General features: G+C 34.7%; 1 long non-coding RNA gene across 9 annotated transcripts; it reads right to left on the reverse strand.

Annotated features, from left to right (window-relative positions):
* Positions 1-974: 974 nt before the first annotated feature.
* Positions 975-8,225, reverse strand: LOC113347646. 9 transcript variants are annotated; one of them, XR_003359153.1, is made up of 12 exons: positions 7,930-8,225; positions 6,831-7,246; positions 6,395-6,571; positions 6,188-6,321; positions 5,181-5,568; positions 4,302-4,365; positions 3,986-4,147; positions 3,626-3,802; positions 3,445-3,555; positions 2,347-2,565; positions 1,507-1,622; positions 975-1,382 (listed from the first exon to the last, which is right to left on the reverse strand). It is a non-coding gene; the product is annotated as an uncharacterized LOC113347646 (long non-coding RNA). The 9 variants fall into 9 exon arrangements; XR_003359154.1 differs by lacking the exon at positions 5,181-5,568 and adding an exon at positions 6,649-6,732; XR_003359155.1 differs by lacking the exon at positions 5,181-5,568 and having other exon boundaries at positions 6,831-7,145.
* Between the last annotated feature and the right edge of the window lie 4,904 nt (positions 8,226-13,129).

Genomic DNA, 13,129 nt, shown 5'->3' on the forward strand with positions numbered 1-13,129 from the left:
GTAGAATCGTAAGCATATTTATTGCTAGTTTAGGGTTTATTATACGTAAACGTGATACACCTTGAATACAAATAGCATAATTGTGATCATTGCTTATACATCCTAATAGTCATAAGTGAGTCATAACCTTTGTTAAATCGGATTAGTGTTTTTACACGTTCGATTGTTTTGATTGGCCTGATTTTATAGAACTTAATGCATCTAGGGAACTAAACTTGATTAGTGCTTTTACACCTTAGGTTGTTCTCTAAGGTAGAATTCATACTGGCATCTTTTAATGTGTTTGTTGATGAAAATAGGAGATTTGCGGAATATACTTGCGATCAAGGTATCTTAGAGCCTTTGATAAAAGAGAGATTAAATATCAATTCTAGTTATTGTTAGAAAGCATGTTAGTGAAAGAAAACGAAATCCTTAACCAATATCTTTATATCCTTGATTTGCGTGTTTATTTCTTTACTTGCTTTTATTTTATTTTAGTATATAAAAATCAGAAAATCCCCCATTGGTATTTATAGGAACCGAAACAATTTGACAACCTTAACAATCCTTTCTTTCCCTTGCTATATTTATATTTTGAGTAGTAAGAAAGTGTCATTTATTTTTGAACAGCGATCAAATTTTGGCGCCGTTGCCGGGGACAAACAATTAGAATTAATTAATGGAATAGGTTTGTGCCACTAATGTCATTCTGAAGTTTTGGCCATTGTTTTAGTTTGGCCGTTGTTTTAGCTCAGCCAGATTTGACAGTTGCTACTACTTTTAGGACAGGAAATCTGCCTTTGTATGTCTAGCAAGATAGACTAGATCAGAAGAAAATTGCGAATATCCAACCAGACCATTTTTTATCTGACTCAGAATTGTCTCATAGATTGAGTTTTTGTTTGGTCTAGTACCTGTACTTTTCTTCTGCTCTCAGTTATTCTGTGAACCTCTTATTGGGAAAAAAAATTGTCAATTTGAACAATAAAATCTGATGATTAGGCAAAAAATTGGTTTGCAACTCCAGATAAGTAAGAAATTCTGTATGAAATTCAGTTCAGATGCTGTCCAAGGGATTATAGATTTACATATACCAGTTTAGTTCTGGTTCACCATTGTTGAGGCAGTTGAGGACTTTGTTTATTTCAGTAGACTGCGACATTTCACAAGTTTCTGATCTTTCAGACACAAGGTCTCCATTGATTTTCGTCATCCAAATCCACAAGAAAGATCCCCTTAACAGTCAAGACGAGCCTGATTCTGTCACTCTTCACAAATTCCTTGCCTTTCTTTGCCTGGGTCTTAAGTTCTATTTGTTACAAAACATCTTCCTCAGTCAACTTTGCTCTCTGTCAAATCCTGAACTTTGAATTACCTCACAACCTGTTCAGTACACACCACTGAAAAATGACAGAATTTCATTTTGATTGTTCAAAACTTCCAATGAAATGTTCCTTGAAGGGAGATAATTGGATTATCAATGACAAATAATCTTTAGAACAGAGTGGGTGTAGGACGACATACCTCTGAATAGGATGAAAATGACATTAGTCCAAGAGTATCTAAAACCAGCTTCACTTCTTTCTCCATTTCAGCAAGAGACAGGAACAATGAAAGGTCATGCTGCTCTAGTGCTCTTCCTGGAAATGCACACTGTAAGACTCGGACAAAAAGTAGGAATACAGGGAACACCAATGCTTAACTGAGGCGCACAAGTATAGATCCCGGATTGGGTTTACCATGCTGGTGTTTCTTACTTGGTAAACTACAAATCCATCAAGAATCTCCTTACACGAGGAGAAAAATAATGTACAGTCAGCATAAGCACAACCTAGGCCAACAGGACTCGCATATAAATAACTACTAGGTGGCAGTTATGGTGTGGTTTTGTGACCGAGCTATGATGCATTGTGTTTTAGAACAAGGAATAGTAAGTACCCATAACATGTATCTCATTACGTTTCTAAAAGCTCTGTTAACAGCTTCTGAGATACTATCAAAACATGATTTACATACTACAAGATAAATGATTAAAACACATTCCAGACACTAATTTGAGGACTAGATCTCACATTTTGAACAGTCATGAACAAATGACTAGCTATCTAAACTATCAGCCTATTATTTTCCTAATTATTTGCCTATTATCTTCATGGGCATGAGGAGCACATGAAGATCCATCCATTTGCCTAATCATTTTCAAGCTATTCTTCTGTGTAATACTATTACTCAAGGCACAAAAATAGAACTCCTAAAAAGTTTAGCTCCGAAGTAACCTTTAGCATCAATGTGGGGTATCAATTTGTACATAGCCATTGACGACAAACACTAGAAGGATTGTATGGATCAGGGAAAAGAAAATACCTTCTTGAGATGGTTCATGACCTTCAAAATTTCCTCAAGAGCTGCAGCATTCAAGAAGTCCTCATTGTGGACATCATCTGACACTTTAGCGTAGAAATCATTCTTTAATTTCTCAATGCACTTCTGAGCCTCAGGAGTTAAGTCCAATAATTTGCACTTTGGCATCACAGGATTTTTCTATCGAAAAGAATATAAGGTCTCTTCACACTCCAGCAAAGCCTAAAAGACATGACCAACAGTTCATGTTAAGAATATATCATTACACATGTTTCCATTATACACATCATGTTAGAAATATATCATTACACGTGTACCCACTACACACGTCATGTCAGATAAACGGCAAGAATATTACGCATGCAAGAAACACTGATGCAGAACCTAGCAGTTCTAATCCAACAAATATCATGAAAGTCATCAGTAAAACTTTCTTTTTAACTAAAATTGCCAAAGTATCTAAAGCTACATCTTGGGTTATCGCAAGGATTGCTTTTTATTCTACTAGCAGGACCATGAAGAAAATTTCATCCTGGGAATAGTCAAAAAAAAAAAAAAAAAAAAAAAAAAAAAAAAAGACCGCAGAACTACAGAATGCATTAGATACATGCCATTTTTTTCCATTAATTTATCTGAATACTCAATGCTAATGCACATCAGCTTATCCATGCAGTGTAGACATACATTGCATGTATAGACTACTGCAGCATAAGCTAGAACACATTTACTTTTCATTATCATATAGATACGCTCATTAACAAACATCTAATTTATCTTGCAACGTGCGAACTACATCCTACAGAACTGTTAATATGTCATTTTGGGTGGTCAATAACCAAGAGCTGAGATTAACTTTCTTTATACACAAGCAATCAACTTAACAAAGCAAATACGCATCAGAAACAAAAAAAGAGCCCCAAACCTCTATCCCACCAGATAATACAAAGATTACAGACTGGTTAAGAAGGTATTTATCTAATTTGGGGTTCAATCTTGGCAGCATCAAGGACTTTACGCTAACTTTGATGCAGCTCCAGTTTAAGCAAATCATGACATACCAATTGAACAGGAGACATAATGCCTTAAGAATTAGCTATTTACCTTATACGAGTATAAAACATAGTCAGATGCAAGTTCAATCCGTTCTTGTGAGTAATTGACAGGTGACAGGTCCCAAGGACTTACCCAGCTAATCTCTCCCGGCTTTGCATCCTGCAACCACACAAAAACAATAAGCCACCAAAAAGAGAACCGTAAGCATGCTAAGCACGTGTTCTCTCACCTTCCACAATGCAAAGTCATTTTGACTTTATTTGTTTAAAGTTAAACTGTCTAAAACTCTCTCGCTATCACCAGCTAGATTGTCTTCCGGTTTTCTCCCAGATAGCAGGCAGTACGCAGGGAATTTCTCAGACGAAAAGTAGACATTTCCATCAGAAGCATAACCATTTTGTATAATCTGCCAGAAAGAATCAGATCAGATTTTCACCTGCCTAAACCCCCTGCACACAAATACAGGACATGAACCAAAGGGAAAGGCTTCAATATGATCCCCCCTCCCTGATCTTTTATCCACATGAAAAAACATCAAGAAGAATTAAGAGTGGAAGCATCAGCGTACAAAATTTCACTGCTTAAGCACCTTCTCTATCACATTCTTAATTTCTTCCATGATTTCAGAAACACAGGGTTGTTTTGTAGGAACAAGGACGTGATGATCACACACGTCACTAAGATACTTATCGCAGAAGCATTTGCTCAAATCCAATGCTTCCTACTCTACTTCCTCAGCTCGCTTAATTATCTGCAAAGACGCAAACATTAGTTGAATATTAGACTTAGTTTGCAGAATATAAACATGTACATAACCGACTGCATTAGAAACAAAGATGTTTTTGTTTTAACATGTAAAAGTAGGGTAGAAGATATTAGTTGGATACTTTAAAAAACATGCTCACCTTGTCATCAATGTCAGTGAACTTGCGTACATACGTAACTGGATAGCCCAAATGTTATAGGTATCTGCTCAAATCGCAACAAGCTTAACATGGTCAGGAATCATTCAACGTAAAAAGACATGATTAACTGCATTACTATGCAAGAGAATTGGAATAAGTTTGTAATTATTTCAAGGCACCTGGATGCTCCTTTAAAGGGACTCAAGGATAAATTGATCGTTTAAGTTATTCAAACATTCTCGGTTATATGATTTATCATTATTTATGGTTGGATACAACAAACCAATCGAATCCCTAAATCTTATTCAGAAACTGAACTAAATGGAAAGTAGACATAGAGAAAAAATATCAGAATCATACTTATAAAGAACATCAACAGCAACATTCTCTCACCTTCCATAATGCAAAGTCATTTTGGCTTTATTTTTTTGAAGTTAAACTGTCAATAAGCTACTAAAAATTGAACAGCCATTAGCATGCTAAGCGCGTGTTTTCTCACCTTCAATAATGCAAAGTCATTTTGGTTTTCGCCTAGATTGCAGGCCGTACCGATTACTATGCAAGAGAATTGGAATAAGTTTGTAAATGTTTCAAGGTCAGAAAGAATTACAAACTTTTTCCGATTCTCTTGCCAGAAAGAACCAGATCAGGTTTCAGGTCGTGTGCAAGAAAACTGGAATAAGTTTGTAATTAGTTTCAAGGCACCTGAATGCTCCTTTAAAGAGACTCAAGGATAAATTGATCGTTTAAGCTATTCAAACATTTTCGATTATATAATTTATCATTTTGCTGGACACAACAAACAAATCGAACCCCTAAATCTTAAACATAAACTAAACCAAATGTAAAGTAGACACATAAAGAATATCAGTATTATACCTATCAAGGACATCAATAGCAACATATGAACAAGCATTGCAGATGCAGCTAAGATCATAAGCTGGAACACTAACTTTGCCTGGCTCTTTAGGTATGACGATCTCCTTTTCCTTAGTCATGCTATTGTAACTGAAACTCTAGTGTCCAAGAATCAACGGGAGATAGCGCCCTGTTATCTCCCACTCATTCTTGTAATTTGGCGCTGGAGGTTGGCAGGTTGCACAGTAGGACAAAAACTCATCGTCTTATTACTACTACCAGTTGGAGCTGACATATTACACAGAATCCTGGACGGATATCTACCATTATTACCAGAAGGAGCACTTTGAGATGTTAAATGAGACTAAACTTTGAGGTAACAGTCTCTATGTACGATATAACAATAATCCTGTAGAAAACAGCTACAAAAATCAAACCAGGAAAGTATGAAGGAAAGATCCCAACATTTCCAAGAAATCTAAGAAATCTATTAGTCATTAACTTTATAAGTTCCACGTCTTGCAAAAGTTACACTCAGCCCTCATCTCCCCGTTTCAATTGAAACCCTGTCGCAAACGTGGTACAGAACATTTTTCGCAGACACAGAACCGCCAAAACCTAATTCATGAGATTCTAAGTTGGTTAAAGTCAATCACAACCACTGACGATAAACCAAGTACAACAAATTCACATAATTTACTTGGGTTAAGGTTAATTCTAAGTATCTTCTAATCTAACCAACACAACTCTAAGTATCATCATTTTGGGTGGTCAATAACCAAGAGCTGAGACTAACTTTCTTTACATACAAGCAATCAACTTAACAAAGCAAAAAAGCATCAACAACAAAAACAAAAAAAAAGAGTCCCAAACCTCTATCCCACCAGATATTACAAAGATTACAGACTGTTTAAGAAGGTATTTATGATTTATCTAATTTGCGCTAACTTTGAAGCAGCATCAGTTTAAGCAAATCATGACATACCAATTGAACAGGAGACATAATGCCTTAAAAATTAGCTATTTACCTTATACGAGTAGAAAACACAGTCAGATGCAAGTTCAGTCCGTTCTTGTGAGTAATTGACATGTGACTGGTAAGTAATTGACAGGTGACAGGTCCCAAAGAACTTACCCAGCTAATCTCTCCCAGCTTTGCATCCTGCAACCACACAAAGACAATAAGCCACCAAAAAGAGAACAACCATAAGCATGCTGAGTGCGTGTTCTCTCACCTTCCATAATGCAAAGTCATTTTGACTTTATTTCTTTGAAGTTAAACTGTCTTGAACTCTCTCACTATCACCAGCTAGATTGTCTTCTGATTTTCGCCCAGATAGCAGGCCGTACGCGGGGAATTTGTCAGACGAAAAGTAGACATTACGATCAGCAGCATAATCATTTTGTATAATCTGCCAGAAAGAACCGGATCAGGTTTCAGGTCGTGTGCAAGAAAACTGGAATAAGTTTGTAATTAGTTTCAAGGCACCTGGATGCTCCTTTAAAGGGACTCAAGGATAAATTGATCGTTTAAGCTATTCAAACATTTTCGATTATATAATTTATCACTTTGCTGGACACAACAAATGAACAAACAAATCAAACCCCTAAATCTTAAACATAAACTAAACTAAATGTAAAGTAGACATAGAAAAAATATCAGTACTATACCTATCAAGGACATCAACAGCAACATATGCACGAGCATTGCAGCTGCGGCTAAGATCATAAGCTGGAACACCACCAACATATATCCCAACTTTGCCTGGCTGGCTGGCTCTTTAGGCATGACGATCTCCTTTTCCTTAGTCAGGTATGGTACAACTGAAACTCTAGTATCCAAGAATGAAGGGGAGATAGCACCCTGTTATCTCCCACTCATACTTGTAATTTGGCGCCGGAGGTTGCTATGCAGGTTGCAAAGTAGGACGAAAACTCATCGTCTTATTACTACTACCAGTTGGAGCTGACATATTACACAGAATCCTGGACGGATATCTACCATTATTACCAGAAGGGGCACTTTGAGATGTTAAATGAGACTAAACTCTGAGGTAACAGTCTCTATGTACGATATAACAATAATCCTGTAGAAAACAGCTACAAAAATCAAACTAGGAAAGTATGAAGGAAAGATCCCAACGTTTCCAAGAAATCTACTAGCAAAAGTTACACTCAGCCCTTATCTCCCCATTTAAATTGAAACCCTGTGGCAAACGCGGTACAGAACATTTTTTCACACTAATTTGCTTGCTTAAACAAATTCCACTCTGATACTCCCCAAGTACTTAATACATTACTAAAACACATGTATACGATTAGTTTTAGTTATCCATATCAAAAGGAAGACACGGAACCGCCAAAACCTAATCCATGAGATTCTAAGCTGGTTAAAGTCAATCACAACCACTGATGATAAACCCAGTAACAACAAACTCACATAATTTACTTCGGTTAGGGTTAATTCTAAGTATCTTCTAATCTAACCAGCACAATTTCCAACAAAACCACTAATAAAGGATCGGTTAACTCCATTTTTTCTCACTAGCTTTGCTTCCTTGAACAAATTCTACTTTCACCAAGCATTCAAAATATAATTCAAAGACATACATGCTCAGCAGTCAGTAATCTATAAGCACATTCTAGGAAACTTTAAGTCTACTGAAAGAAAACATACAAGTTAACTGAAATAAGACCATCATTTCAAAGATTCATAACATTAACTTTCAAATCAAACAGAAAAATTAGATCGGAATTCAGAAAAACTTACTTTGGATTCTGAACAGTATTACACATACAATCAGTCAACCGAACCACGGATCCTTCACGGATTTCACCATTGAGCAGTTCAACATTCAACCGAGTTACATTTTTTTTGGGGAATTTTAGGGTTTATAAAGAGGAAATGGAATGAATTGAACGAATCTGATGAATTTGAGCACAAAATCATGATAAAATTCTGAAACGGTGATAGTGTTTTTCTAAATCTTCACCTCAAAAATGCTTCAAATCTTTGAATTACCATTGAAGCTTCAATCTACCACAAGATCTCTGGAAACCCTTTAGTGAAACATCAAAACATCAAACCTCCCAACAGAACCTATATCGATCAAAAAACTCAACCGGCAGAATATAATTCGGCACGGCCCGTACTTAAATAGCAGAATATAATGCGGCACGGACCTTACTTAAATGTGGAAATTAGATAATTGCACGTACTTATAATAAAAGCCCTATTATGAGGGCTTAATGTGACACGGCCCGTACTTATAATAAAAGCTCTGGTATTAGGGTAGTTGCAATTGAAAAGTTTGGTGGCCTTCCTAAGATTCAAATGTCCGAAACATCGACTGGAGGTTACCTACCTCGTATTAAATGTCTAAATTATCATATTTACATTGCTAAACTTAAATTTAATAATTATCCAAAGACAAAAACAAAATCAAAACCTAAAATCAAATCTTTTTTTTTTTTTCTTCATCAATGATGATAATGAACTCCACAACAAAATGAATTGGTCGATCAAGAAGCTCAAACATCATCAGTTAATTCCCTAACAATGACTTCTATGAAGTTCAAAAAACTCATTTTTTTTCTTTTTGATTGATCATATTTGATCTAACAACACTAAGCTTAACATTTGGCAATTTTTGATGTCACCAAACCCTGGTTTAAACCATAGTTATCTTTTGATCAGGTAAGAGTTTGTGGATTTCAAACTTACATTTCTGAGTCTCAGATAGAAACCTGCAAGCGCCAACATAGACAATTACATAAGTAAATATGAATTATCGTAAGGTCGGAATAATTAATCAATTTTGAGCTTTGGCAAACAGTTTTAGGGTGATATTTACTCCAATCAATTCAAACGTTTAAGATCGATACATATGTAAACAAGACGGTGAATTTCCTACACTATTGTAGTTAAAGATTGTTAATGTGATATCTATAATCATCTAGCTAAGATTCAGAAGTACTCTTGCAATTTACTAAATTATCATCAAAACATGCCTACTGGACCATATTATTGGAGTTAACAAGTACTTTATATAATTTTTGAATTTGTAGTTTTGAGCTTGAAGAATTGTTTGCGTAACTTGAGTTCTATCTCGTCATCTTCAACCGCTTCTTGAATTTGAGTTTGATGTGCCTTGCTTTACAATGCTCAAACGAAAGATAGGACCTGCACACTACCATGGTCTAAGTCTAATTCTATAAATGATCATTGTTGACAATAACCAAATTTTGTGCACCAACTACTCAAGCTTCCCAGAAAAATACTCCACAAGTATCTAATAGGGTGACGTTCCACCAACAACTAGGTACTTTTTACAATGCCACCATCTTCGCAAATTTCCAATGAACCATGCTAATATATTTTTGGAGCATATGTTTACCATATTTGGAACTAATTAAAAATAAATAACATACGATAAATGTTCATAAAAATTTATCTTATATCTTTTGACGTCCACAAGTTGAGAGCACTGCGACTTCAGTTTCAGATGTCATCAACATTCTACGCAAGATAAAGATGAATTTGCTAATAGTTTAATTCCATAGAAAAAAGTTAGGTATTGTAGCCAATTTCTTCCATTAAATATATACTCAAAAATATAGAAGTTTAGCTTTTAAAAAACAAAAAGTAAACATATATATAGAAATGACATGTTAATAAAAGTGATAAATCTGAGTTGATATTGCTTACTAGTTGATAAATACTCTTCATGATTCATCGAGCTCATTTTGGTTATTTTTTTTTTTCTTTCAGCTGATTGAATTATCTTCACATAATTTTCCCCCATATCTCTTACTGAGACAAAACTGTTCAAATGTAATAATCTGCGAATAATCATATGACCTAATAATTTGAATATAGGTTCTGATTCTTCAATATGTAGACATATTGTTACATTAAGACTTGAACAAAAAAGTTCGCCCGTAGATGTAAGTGCAATTATTTCGAACTGCTTACAAGATTCACCATGACCATAAATGGAGAACTTCTCACTCCAACTCTCTAGCTCTTGATTTTCTTTAGTTTTCCTAAAAGCCTATATACTATTGAGTCAAGATAAACATCAACAATGGACAACCAACCTCTCATAACTAATAACTTTTGATCATGATTCTCATCATTCACATCACAATTAAAAAGTAATATTGTTAACAGACAGAAACTTTCATCGGCCAGATTGGAACCTCATACATATCCTTTCGTGTACAACCAATAAAAAACTCCTTCTACAAGCTAGGATAACTCGGAAGAAAATATGCAATAGTCTCCTTGTATCTCCAGGTACGACCACTAGCAAGAATGTAAACATGAACTAACCCAAAGCATTAGTAATCGTGTTCCATTTTATACTTCACATGAAATTGGAATTTGTGATCGTGTTTCATTAACTCCATGTTCACCAAGCATTCAAAATATAATTGAAAGATTTAGATGCTCAGTAAGCTATATCAAACGGAAGGTAGAAACACCAACAAAATCTATTAGATTCTTAGATAATAAACACAACAATACAGTCTACACATAACAATACAATATCAGATAAGAAAACCTACTGGTTAACAGAACTAAGACCATCATTTCAAATATTCACAACACTAATTTTAAAATCAAACAGAAATATTATATCGGGATTCAAAAAAACTTACTTTGGATTTAATAGTATTACAAATGTAATCAGTCAACCGAGTTACCTTTTCTTGGGAATTTTTAGGAAATGCAATGAACTGAAAGAATGATAAATTAACACATATAACTTATCATTTTTTGGGGAATTTTTTGAGCACAAAAAGATCTGAAACGGAGGTAGTATTTTACTTACTCTTCACCTCAAAAATGTCAATCTGAGGGCCCCGTACTTAAATATTTGATCAATATGTCGGAAAGCCCGGACCGTATCAATTTAAAACCTTGTTGTTGCTGGATGAAAAATGCAAGCACGCGGTATATCTAGTCCGGCCTGTTTAAGTAATGAGTAGTTCTTAACAAACCGCCTCGAAAAACAAGGCAAAAACCTCCCCTCTCACATGAAAGAGGACCCCACACCTGGTAACAACACTATTCTCCACGTGTTATTTTTATGTTCCTGAATTGCACTAGCTTCCGGCCCATGATGAAAATGTCTGAGATCATTCCGACTTCGAGTGACTCCACAGAGATAGAGATGGGAAAAAAAAATCTTCTCTTAAATGTAGCCCACACATTTATTTACCTTAACCCATTTAAAATAAGTGTTTAAACTTACCAAACAGACCTTTATAATCATTCTATATAGCCTACAAAATTAGATACAATTGTTATATATATAGCCTAGATTATAACATAATCATTAAATCCCTAAATCAACATCAACAACAATAAAAAAAAGCTAATTATCTAATTAAATTTATGCAAGATATTGAATATATAATTAATGTTTTTAAAGAATAATCAATACACTCAAATTAATTTAGTGTAATCATGATTGGGAAGAAAGAAACATTATCCTAGAGATATTTTTTTTTATAGATTATGTTTATGGAGTTCTAGGAGAATGGTCATAAGAAAAGAACAAAATCTTAGTTAATTCCATTTTGATTGATGTTGTTGTGGAATTTTTTTAAGAAAAAATTGGAATATACGCTCCCATCAATTTTAATATAATCATGATTAAGAAAAATTATTTTAGAGAAAAATAATATTAGAGTTTATTTATTTTTTTGGGGGAGGGGGATAAGAATTAGGGTTTATATATAATTGTTCAATTAGTGAGAATAGTAAAAGAAGAATGATAATTAATTTTAAGTATTATTAAGAAAAGAAGTTACGGTTTATTTTGATTTCGAGTAAGAGGGAGATTTGACTTTAATTTCCAGTAAAAAGTTAAAACTTGTTTGGTTTTCATTTTAACTTTTGTCTTTTCATCGTAGCTTAAGTTTTTTGGGTTATGGTTAATAAATATGTGGGTTATATTTAAGCAAAGCCAAAAAAAATAAAATGAAGTCTCAAGATGTGCAGCAATCAGTAACTCCTCCAATTTGCAACCCAAAGAATCTCCTTATTAAGCTCAGAAACTTGGTTCATAGGGCCGGCAAATCTTTTGGGAAAACATGTGAAGGAGAAGCGGCGTAAGAACATTTGGTCATTTGGCTGGCTCCAAAGTAAGTGAATGTACGTTTTTAATCTTTAGACTTGTATGAGGTCTACTGAAACTATCATTTGGTTACAAACCAGATCACTAATAATTCAAAAAACTAGAAGATTGGAGTGGATCTGTGTATGGTTCATTCCCATGGAATATTACAGAAACTTATCCACCAACGAGGATGAGGCTAGTAGAGACAGCAGCTTTAAAATCTTCAGCATAATTGGAGTCATCAGTAGTAGTTGATGTAGCAAAGACTAAAAATTGGAGCACGGAGACCCTTAGTAAAGAGATCAGCTAACTGATTTTCTGAAGCAATGTGTTGTACTGTCAAAAATCCACTTGCAATTAACTCTCTGACAACATGGTAATGTATCTTTGTATGTGGCCCTAGAATGAGAAACTGGATTAGCTGACAAATAAATCGCACTTGTATTGTTACAATACAGAGTAATTGGTTGTGCTAAAGAAATATGAAATTCAGAAAGAACTGAAGAAAGCCACTCCAACTCTGCAGTATCCACTGACAAACATTTATGCTCTGCCTCAGTTTTAGACCTAGATACAGTAGGTTGTTTTTTTGCTAGACCAAGAAATCAAAGAGGATCCCACAAAAATAGCATAACCACAAGTAGACCTTGTTGTATCTAGGCGCAGTTACCCCAATCAGAATCTGTATATGTTGTCAAGGATGTAATATCACTTTTCCGCATTTTGATTCCAACACCAATTTAACCCTTCAAGTACCTTAATATTCTCTTGACTAATTAATAACATATGAGTATTTGTAGGAGTGCTAGCATGCATATACTGACTCACATAGTTAACCCC

This window comes from Papaver somniferum, chromosome 2 (assembly GCF_003573695.1).
Source record: "Papaver somniferum cultivar HN1 chromosome 2, ASM357369v1, whole genome shotgun sequence".
Classification (NCBI taxonomy): Eukaryota; Viridiplantae; Streptophyta; class Magnoliopsida; order Ranunculales; family Papaveraceae; genus Papaver; species Papaver somniferum.